Raw genomic sequence first — 12,011 nt, 5'->3', positions numbered from 1 at the left:
AACTCTACCATCACCTACTTGCCACTTGATTTCTTCAGGAATGAGACATTGAAATATCTTCAATGCCTAGAGTCTTAGCATTAGTCATCATGGGCTTCCTTTCCTAATATTTTATGGAGAAAATTCTCTGTACGGATCATCCTAATAAACATAAATAAAAGAAAGCGTAGTCTTGGCTGACTTTCTAGTTAGAAATTCTCTGTTTTAAATCTATGGTCCACAGCTGTCCTAGTGCTAAGATATCAATCTCCTTCGGATTCCTCTCTCCCAAAGAGGGTCATAGGATTATAACTTTCTAGTCTATATCTACAGCTAATCTTACACACAGTGCTTTAACAGATTCTAACAACTGTAATTTGATTCAGGATAATCAGTTGCTGCACCAGAGTTCAATAATCCTGAGGGAGAGACCCCACAAATGCAAACCTGCCATTATGCCCCACAAAGACTACAACTATGAGCAAGTCCGGTACATTGATCAGGAAGCATTCAGCTTTGTCTACAGCCAATCATAACTGATGTGGGAAACAAAAGCAGAAGAAAAATCATTAAATTTCCTTACTACCTGTAGCCCATTGACAAGTCCTTGAAACAGGCAGAATGATATTCCTCTAGGGACTCAGCTGACTCAATGTTAATACTTTGCTAAGGGCAAAAGGCAGTCGTAGCCTGACCAACCCCTTCCCCCCCCAGGATCCTGTAAGTCTACTTTAATGTATAAAAATTCCTTTGGAAACGTCCTCTATCTCTAACACCCCTCCTCCGCAAGATACGTGTATGACAATCATCCCCCAAGCATATGGCCCACTGATATACATCTGATAGGTCTCATGACTAAGGTTTTACTAGACAGTAGTAAATGACTTTTTCCTGACAACAGCTGGCCCTTCAAGGTCTTGGAAACCTTGCTTCCAAAATTCCTTAGAGACTTACGCTATCCTTAACCCCCCCACAGCTTGAATGTATATACTGAGCCACTCTTCATGACCCCATTGCTGCTGGGTCTCCCACAGGTCCTGTTCCGGCGCTTTAATAAAACCACCTTTTTGCACCAAAGATGTCTCAGAATTCTTTCTTGGCTATTGGCTTCGAACCCTAATGTCTTTCCTACATCAATAATCACTTTCAGACACACACAGTCAGTCTCAAAGGACAAACTGGAAATTCTTTTTCATTGCTATATCTTTTTTATTTCATATCTAGTTCTGTATTTCCTCAGGAATCTCGGTTTACCCTGTATCACTTCTTGTGGTCAAGGCCATCAAAACTCGCTAACCATGGATCCTGATATTCATACAAAACTTTTTTTTTTCATATTAACTTTGATTGCCTCTTTATGTTATAATGTATTTTTTTAAGTTTTTTTTTTTTTTTAATTCCAGTTAGTTAACAAACAGTAATATTAGTTTCAGGTGTATAATATAGTGATTCAACACTTCCATACATTACCCAGGGCTCATCACAGCAAGTGCACTCTTTAATCCCCATCACCTAGATTACCAATGCCCACCCCCTTCGAAACCTTCAGTTTATTCTCTATAGTTAAGTTTCTTGGTTTGCTTCTCTTTCTTTCTCTCTCTCTTGCTCTTTTTTTTTTTTTGCTAGTTTGTTTTGTTTCTTAAATTCCACATATGAGTGAAATCATATGATACTTATCTTTCTCTGACTGACTTATTTTGCTTAGCATAATACTCACTAGTTCCATCTATGTCATTGAAAATAGCTAAATTATGGAAACAGCCCAAGTGTCCTTTGACTGATGAATGGATAAAGACTGATGAATGGAGATACACACACACACACACACACACACACACACACACTGGAATATTACTTAACCATAAAAATAATGAAATAATGAAAATCCTGTCATTTGTCATAATATTTTTTTAAAGTAACATAATATGACTTTAATGTTTCATTCTTAAGGAAACTGCTCCACCACGAATGAGGATAGGAAGAACAAGGGCTTAAAGCGACAGAGAGCCTAGACAGCCACACAGTCATTTGGATAATTACTAGTGATGACCTGGGCTTAAGACAGTGGCATTGGGAGTTAAAATAGCTTAAAGTTGTTATATATACCAGAGATCAAACTGGTATGTAATCTGAATTAAAATTTTTTTCCTAAAATTACTCTAATAAAATTTTAGTATTTAACTAATAAAAGCCACTATCTGTTGCACATCATCTATGCCCCCCAAAATGTACATTTGTATATAAAGTATTGAGCACAGACTAAGAGCTCAACCAACAGTTACAATATAAAGAAAAATATTATTTCATTATTATCAGTTTTATATATTCTTGCCTATTCATTTCTGACAATAGTCCCAAAGGGGAGATATATTTCCCACTGTTTTAGATTTGGATATCAGATGCAGAAACATTACATAAGTTGTCCAGTACAGTAGTCCTTTCTTATCTGAAGTTTCCCTTTCCCGGGTTTCAGTTACCTGCCATCAGCCACAGTTTAGAGGCAGCTGATCCTTCTTCTGACTTATCATCAGAAGGTCACTAGTAGCCAAATATTACATCACAATGTCTATGTCATTCAGTTAACTTCTTCTCATCATGGAGGCATTTTATTAGCTCACATCATCACAAGAAGGATGAGTACAGTATAATAAGATTTTTTTTTTAAAGATTTTATTTATTTATTTTGAGAGAGAGAGAATGAGAGAGAGCACATGAGAGAGGGGAGGGTCAGAGGGAGAAGCAGACTCCCTGCCGAGCAGGGAGCCCGATGCGGGACTCGATCCAGGGACTCCAGGATCATGACCTGAGCCGAAGGCAGTCGCTTAACCAACTGAGCCACCCAGGCGCCCTATAATAAGATATTTTGACAAAGCGAAAAACCACATTCATTTAATTTTTATTACAATATATTGTTATAATTGTTATGATTGTTTTATTATTAGCTATTGTTAACCTCTTGCTGTGCCTAATTTATAATTTAAAGTTTATTATATGTATATATGTATAGGAAAAACACAGTATAAATAGAATTTAGTCCTATCTGCAGTTTCAGGCATCTACTGAGGGTCTTGAAATGTATCCCCCACAGATTAGAGGAGACTACTGTAATTGGGATAGAAGAATGTGAGGATTTTAATCTATGTGTCTTTAATTACCAAATTCATGTTCTTTCCATTGCTTATGTAGCTTTAACTTTAAATATATTTTTGATGTCTCAGTGAACATACTTGTGTCTCTAATTTTTCATCGAGATTTAATTGAATATAATATTGTGTAAACTTAATGTGTACCACAACATGTTGATTTGATGATATATTTATATACTGCAATATGATTACCATGGTAGCATTAGTTAATACCTCTATCATGTCTTTCTTGTAGTGAGAACAATTAAGATCTAGTTTCCTAGCAACTTTGGAGCTTATAATATATTATTGTTGACTATAATCTCTATGTTGTCCATTTCTAATTTTTTAACAGTAACTAATTTAGTCTAGTCGGCATTTTGAAAACAAAAGCCAATAAAAACAAAGCTTCAAGAAATTTTCCATTTCCATCATCACTCGAATTTGTATTCCCACTTGTTGACTCAATCCAGGAGCCATTTACAATATCCTGTTTTCATTCTCTGTGCCTCTACTCCTGGTATTTCTCTAATTTACCTTCCCTTTATATCTTGCTACTGATTCTTTTCCTCCCCTCAGCTAACTAATTAAATAATTTGCAAGACCATATTGTGTGAGTTCCTAACAGACAGTGTGTCAAAGAGACAGTGAAGACAAGTGCATCAACAGACCATGGATGAGGTATCAGGGGATTCTGGGAAGATGTGCCACTTTGATAGACAGGGACTTTGAGCTAATAAACCCCACAGGGATCTCCTTGACCCTCTGGAATTTTCACACCGACACAGCTAAAATCCTCTCAGGTGTTCTGTCCCCAGAAGAGATATAGGCTAATTTTAGATGAACCACAAAAAGTCTCTACTCAGGAAATTTTTGGGGGAGATGATCAGAAGAAAACAGAATGAGAGAGAAAACATGATATTGAAAAAATGGCTATGTTCCAGAAATAAAATAAACGCACTTGTAATCCTATTAGGTCAACCTGAGGAAAAGGCTATTTTCTCTGGTGATGTAAGGCTAATCATCTTTATGAATTTTTTTCTGGAATTGATTTTTCCATTAGTGAAGGAGAAGTTGTGACATATGTATGAATGCAAAATTATCTGATATAATAATGAAAGCCAACAATTACTGAGTGCTTAATATGAGCCATATTCTATTATAAGCGTGAATTATTTCATTTAACTTTTATGACAATATGTGGTAGATATTATTATTAGCTCCATTTTCAGATGGAGATGATAGCACAATAACTTTTAATAACTTGCCTAAGGTCATATGGATACAAATCTAGACTCCCTGACTCTATGGTCAGTTCTTGGCTTCATTAACGAGAAATGTTGTAGAAGTAAACCTTTTACTTCAGACACTGTTGAATGGCCTTTCTGAGGCTGTTTCTGGAAAGGTAGTGAGGTGAGGGTGTCTACTCTGTCTCTGGTTTCCTCTGGTAGCTCTCCTTTACACTGTAGTCAGTATTAGTCAGTAGGCTCTGACTCAAATACTCATTTAGTTTACCTATTTGCCTACAACCCTTTCTATGGCTCTTTAATACTTTTTAACCCTCTGGCCCCCATTACTTGACTGGCGTCTTACTCCATACACCGGTGAGCCACTGAAGGATTTCCCTTGCTCTGAAGACATCACTCTCTACGCACCTCACACTCTCTAGCCCAAAATACTTTGCACACCATTCCCTTAGATTCAATCTTACCAAAATCTTCATGCCCATTCCACATATAACATGCAAATTAGGCAAGGGCAGACATTCAGCCACTCTTACACTGCAGGAGAACTGAGTGGTTAGAAGACTTAGATACACGATTTCTGTTGGCAGACCTTCTAAGCTATGACAACTTTTCATTGAACTGGAGTTTTCATTGATTTTTTTTTTTTTTAATGTCATGTGAATTTTAAGATGTCCTCAACAACCCTCTATTTTTTCTCTCACCAATATAATTTGTCTTAAAAAATTTCAACCTTTTACTTTTTCTCTAGTAAACCACAATTTATTTTGTCTTCCTTTATTGATTATTAGTAAGTACTTCTTGTTTTATTGGTACTTTAATCCTTTTATGGCCATTAGAGTATTTATTTTGAGTGGTGTTTATTTCCACTTGCTTCACACACACAGACAAAATCCATTTCTTGATCATAGACTTACCTCATCCTGCATACTGCAATGCAATTTGTGGTGAAGATGTAAAACTCAGTAATTTAACTCCCAAAGAAAAATTCCCTGGTCATTCCTATCATATTTCCTCTCCTTCCTCTGTCTGTGAACCATATTTTATGTCTTATCTAAGTGATATTAAGTGTTTTCTGTAATAACAATTCATGTGCCTCTTATGAAGCTCACAGGTGCTATTAAAAAAGTGCTGTTTTGGAAATCACAGTCTAGTTATTATAGTTGATATTTGCCCTTTGTTTAGCACTAAATAGTGACAAAATTGCTTTTTTATTTTTCTACTAAGAAACATTAAATAGTCTTCATGCCTTACTTATAAGTAAGAGTAGAACAAGCTAAATATAGGGTTTTCATATGACATATTTGGAGGAACAAGGAAATTTAGCTTGGAAAACAGGATGTTCATGGAGAATCTCATAATCATTTTGAGAAACTGAGTTCCAACTTAATCTGTTTATGTTAAAGGGCAGGACTAGTAACGTTAGATAAGGGGCAATTTAGCATAATTTGGGGATTCATTAAAAATTAGCGGAGTTTAAAAATGAAAATTAGGGTTTTTTTGTAGTAATAAGTTTAAGTGTTCAAGCAGAAGCTATATGAATACACAACAGAAGTGTGATAAAGGGGATTACTTCATAGGAGGTTGGAATAGATGATCAGTAAGATTTATTCCTACTTTATTATTTATGGTATACTTTATAATTTTATGGAGACATTAAAATATTAGAATCAATGCTCAAAATATGTAAACGTTTAAACTCTATATAGGACTTTCATGTCTGTTGGTTGTTTGAGTAATTACAGTAAAAGATATTTTAAAGAGAGTGTTAGGTAATCAGTACATATTTTTGTTTATTGTTAATTCCTTGCTATGTTTTTTCTTTGTCCATAGTCTTTTCAGTAAACTACAGATGCATATTCATAGAAATATTTTCTTTTAAAGATTGATAAAAGCAACATTAATAACTATTGTTAAAATTAAAATACGGCAGCAAAATTTTATTTCCACTTGTTTTCTTCACTTTCACATATACCAGAGAGGAATGCCAATATCTATAATTCCCAGCACCTGCATTTAAATATCTTCAGATTACTTGAGTAAATATTCTGCTCAATTTTTGCAAGGGCAATTAGTATAATTCTTCTCTCAAGTATAAACTCTGGGTTTAGAAGACTGAAACTCTTTACAAATGTATATATATATATATTTTTATGCACAGATATTTATGGATTATATATAGCTAAATGTTTGTGTTTATATTTTTTATGTTGAAGAGAGTAAAAAAATGTAGGGAATGTACAAGTGTATCTGAAAGTCAAATCCTCCTTTATTTGAGGATGTGCTATTTCAGGTGATTTTTAATACATATGTAAAATGGTAGTAATCAACTCAGACATGCTTTCAACAAACATTTGCTTGGTACTTGCCAAGCATTGTATTAAATGCTGGGGGGCGGAAATGATGCTAGATACAGGTCTTATCTACAGGTGAATACAGCATAATGGAAGGAGGGAAACAGACATATAAATATCTGAATAAATAAGTTTCAATAAAATATTAATGCGTATTACTTCATTATTAGTACCTATTACTCATTCCCAAATGGTAATAGAAACTTCATTTGTTTTCATCTGTTATAATCACAGCCAATGCTTACTTGAATGATCTAGGTAAAGTGAATGTCTAAGAAATATTGTCGCTTAAGTGAGCAGATAAATTGCTAATTTACTAATGCAATATCTTTATATTCAGCAAATTGGATAAACAGTATCAGTTAAGCAAAATAAATAAAGACATAGTTTTTATTGGTTAATGTATTACAAATCTGTTGGTAAGAAGAGGTCTCTGAAGCATAACACTTAGATTTCCCATGTAAGAATATCTGCTCTAAAATACTAAGTCTATAAACTATGGTATATTATAAGTTGAAAAGAATCGTAAGCAACTTGTTTCAAATAAATAAGAAAGTGAGAGTTTCTTACCTGTAGCAAAAACATGTAAATGTATCTGACTTATTGACTTACATAAATTAACACTGGCTAGGAAAGAAATTATAAATTCCAAATATTATTTTTCTTAATGCTGTAGAAATCTCTTCTTCTCCAGCATTCTTCCCAACCCACTCAGCTGAAATTGTTTATTTTTAGCCATCTGATATTTATTTAATGAAGACATTAAGGGCCCAAAGACTAATTGAAACATAAAAAGTTAGAAGTAATTTATTTGGGAGGGTGATGAAACTGTGGCAATTAAAATCTATGATTTCCCAAACAACTTAATTAAATTTTTTTCCCCTAAATTATAAAGTTTTAGTTCAAATAGCCAGGTTTAAAATGTCTATGGAATACCAGGGATAGGTGAATTAACTCTGTTTTTCTCAACCACTGACTCCTTGGAGCTCTGAAAATCCTTAGTTTATGGCATTTGCGAGCCATGTCATCACAGGCAAGTCATTTCTTTCTTTAGGTCTCTCTTAATTTGTAACACTGAGTTGCTGCTAGCATTTCCTAACTCATACAATATGGTTGGCATATATGAAACATTCAATATATCTATATATTTCTTTTAAAAAGTATTTCCTCTCTCTACATGCTCTCACTGAAAATCTAGCCACGTGGCATTTGAATACAATATCTAACAACCTGCGGAGCGGCTGGTAGGCAGAACAGAGGGAGTAGGGGTTCTCTACTGAAAATTAAAGTAAGCTAATCTCATCAATATGTCTATTTGTCCTGCAACACTTCTAATTATGAATTTCATGGGAGACGGAGAAACTGGGTGGGGAAAACAATGCCAAGGTGCAGCTGAAATGACCCTGAGGGACCCAGGTAATCTACGGAGATTTCATCAAAGCTACAACTATTGGGACATGGTCAGGAGACCAAGGAGATAAGAGAACTGAGTGTATGGAAAAAACTGGGTTTGTTGGGAAAAACTAGTGTACCATTATTTATCCTCTTAGTCTTTTTTTTTTTTTTTAAAGACTTTATTTATTTATTTGACAGAGAGATACACAGCAAGAGACGGAACACAAGCAGGGGGAGTGGGAGAGGGAGAAGCAGATTTCCCGCTGAGCAGGGAGCCCGATGCGGGGCTCGATCCTAGGACTCCGGAATCATGACCTGAGCTGAAGGCAGACGCTTAACGACTGAGCCACCCAGGCTCCCTTTATCCTTTTAGTCTTAGAAGGATTTTAGTTCAGACACCCATTTGACAGAATATATAAAGTCTTTTATTCCCTCCTGCTTTATGAAAATGGTAGAGTATGTAGACATTGAGTTTTGCCTGTGCTCATCTAGCATTGATTATTCTAATAATCACTAGAAAATGATTTTATGTGACTAGGAGATTCTTGAAAAACTTGTTACATGTACAATATTGTATATTAGAATGCAGTCAAAAGAGAACCATCCTTAACTTCAGTCACCTTAACGATCTTCATTTTAAAAGAGAAACTAAGATTATGGGTAAACCCACCAAATACAAACACAAAGAACAAAAACACATTAATTTATCTGTCACTCAAACCAGGATTTTCAGATAGGAAATAAGCCTATTATTTGGGACTTTGGAGAAAGAAAGTCAAATTGTAACATGAAGCCCATTCCCCTTCTCTTGCTTCCAGGAAAAAAGTATTCTCAGCGTCTGGCTGAATTTGCCTGGGGAAAGTTGCCATGGCATTTATGCCCAGAATAATTTGACTATGGCTTGTCACCTCCAAATCTCCAGATCAAATAGAGTTAGATTTCAGAGCATCTTTGAAAAGCAGAATGCATTATGTCTACCATAATGGCCACACTATGTGACTACAATTCAATGAACTCAATACTCCCTTCCCCTGCACTTGATGTAAGAAGGGGGTTTGTTTCACATCAGTCCCATTCTCTACGATTTTCCATCGCAAACAGGAGTTTTAATTAATATTGACTCAAAAGCTTTACATTTTATAAGATGCCAGAAATCATTAATTAATTAAATTTTTGTTACAGTAGTGTTTCACACGCTACCATTCTTCTTATCCCAGTCTCTTTGCTTTATAGAATTCTGAGAATAGAGATCTAGAAAGAAGACAGTTTCATTTTTATTTTATATCTTTCTTAATTCTTGGAAAAAATTAAGAAAAAAATTAAAACATTAACAAGTACGATTATCAAGTATTTTTTTAATAATCAAAATGATTAAGACACATGTCTCAACCCACATATTGAAATTGTAGATGACTTTGGAGATCATCTTCAACTCATTATTTTTTTAAATGTAAAGCAAAGCAAAATGCCTTATATCACATAGTTTAGCCAGATTTTTACAGGACCAGGATAAGAACTCATGCCCCAGGATGTCCATGCTTGTCTTGTTCCATGGTAAGTCCCATCTGTATATTACCTAACTTCAAGGTTAACTACAAAATGAAGTTCCAGATAGAACACTTTGTCAACATCACTGAAAAAATTGATATTCTGCTTTGGAACAAGTCTGCTAAAATAAATAATTTTTGTCACAATATGGTATTTTAGAGCCTTACTTAATAATCAAGTGAAATTTTATTTTTAAGTTGAGTGACATTTTAAAATGCTTAAGTTTTATTTGAAATAAGTAAAGGTTAGGGGCACCTGGGTGGCTCAGTTGGTAAAGTGTTTGCCTTCGATTCAGGTCATGATCCCAGGATCCTGGGATCGAGCCCCACATGGGGCTTCTCCTGCTCAGCAGGGAGCCTGCTTCTCCCTCTCCCTCTGCCTGCAGCTCTGCCTACTTGTGCTCTCTCTCTGTCAAATAAATAAATAAAATCTTTAAAAAAAAAGAAATAAGTAAAGGTTAAATGTGTTTTAAAAATATTTTCCCCAAATGCCTCAGAATATGACATATACATAACATCAAAAGGAATTTACAATATTGTTCCCTCATTCCAATAAACATACTTAATTGATGAAAGGATCATGCTGTTGTGTGTGAAGGTAGGGGTGGGGGACAATTATTGCCTCCATCTTTCATTATTTTAGAGAATAGGGGGCTTAGATGCCATTCCTCAGGAGAGTTCATATCGGCCTAGATATGTTCTATTCCTCGTCTACACACTTCCTTACTCCCTCTTATGGAAGGAGAAATTCTTGATCTGATTGTGAAATTGGTGAGAAAGTGACATCCACTGACACATATCCCATGAAGTATGTGTATACCCATAGGAAGTAATTTGTAGAGGCGCCTGGGTGGCTCAGTCCATAAGTGTCTGCCTTCGGATCAGGTCATGATCTCAGGGTCTCAGCGTGGGGCTCTCTGCTCAGCAGGGAGTCTGCTTCTCTCTCTCTCACTCTCCCTCTGTGCTCTCTCTATCTCAGATAAATAAATAAAATCTTAAAAAAAAAGAAAGAAAGTAATTTGTAATAAATCTAAATAGCAGAAACAGCTCAAACTGTTTCTTTCCCTCCAGGGCCACCAGAAATCCTTTGTTATCTAATTCTGTGAAACTTGCTAGGATTCTGACAGGTCCAACCTCTTTTCCTCTTTTCCTCTTTTGTTCTTTCTGCTCTGCTAAATTTATTAGCTCCTTCAGTCCCCCACGCAGCTGTCCAGATAAGTGTCTTCTACTCAGACACAATTTTTGCAACAAGAGAATCCTATAATTTAGACTTCATTGGGTTTGGTGGATGGATGGTGGAGGGGGAAAACACAAGGAAGCTCCATTTTTGTGTGGAATGCAAACTGCATTCTCCACTTCCCTATAATAGGCAACTCTTGTATTTTTGAGTATTGTTGTGCTTTTATATGGTATGTTAATAATGTTGATATTCTATTTTGTTCAACAACTTTATACATCTGAATCTCCACCTTCTTTTCTCCCCCTCTATCCTAAATATTTAAAAAAAAAAAAATCAAGTTTTAGGACATAATATTTATTAACTGAATGAGGAATATAACATTGAGAGAGTGTTTTTTGTATTTTTTATTCTTAAAAGTTTAAAAACGTGTTCTAAAGATGCATTTTGATATATTGGAGTGAGGGACGGGGTGGGAGGAAAGTCCTATTCAATATATCCTGTATAATATTCAAGCATGAATCTTCATTTTCTAACTTTTCTCTTGGGTTCATTTATGTCCAAAGAGAAAAAAGGCAATCCAGAAAATAGGATAACTTTACAATTTCAACTGCAAATATTTATATAATCTTATTTATCTACACTAGCTTAAAATTTAGACGATCTTCTAAAACACCGAATGGTTATTGATTTTGTTCCATTTATGCTAGGTAACTGTCTAAAATGTAAGAGGTGAAACTAGGAAATGAGTTGTGTAGGATGGGTATAACTGTCTCAGGTAACATGCTTTTCATATCATTGGAGTCTGGAGGTGATATCCTCAGACTATACTAGACAGAAAGAAAGGCTCAAGGAATCATAAAATTGAAATAAATAACTGGCCTATCTCTAGCAAACCATTTAGGACAAAATGCTATGGATTCTTATGTGCTAAACTTATCCTTAGTTTTACCAGATTTCTATCTCTATTTTCTTTCACCTGAAATTCCTTTACATTTTAATGTTTCTTTAAAAATATTTTCCACGTGGGGCACCTGGGTGGCTCAGCTGTTAAGCGTCTGCCTTCTGCTCAGGTCATGATCCCAGGGTCCTGGGATTGAGCCCCATGTCAGTCGGGCTCCCTGCTCGGCAGGAAGCCTGCTTCTCCCTCTCCCACTCCCCCTGCTGTGTTCCCTCTCTCACTGTGTCTC

Source organism: Leptonychotes weddellii, chromosome 2, assembly GCF_054177405.1.
Source record: "Leptonychotes weddellii isolate Sample4059 chromosome 2, ASM5417740v2, whole genome shotgun sequence".
NCBI lineage: Eukaryota > Metazoa > Chordata > Mammalia > Carnivora > Phocidae > Leptonychotes > Leptonychotes weddellii.
This window is presented reverse-complemented; position numbering follows the sequence as displayed.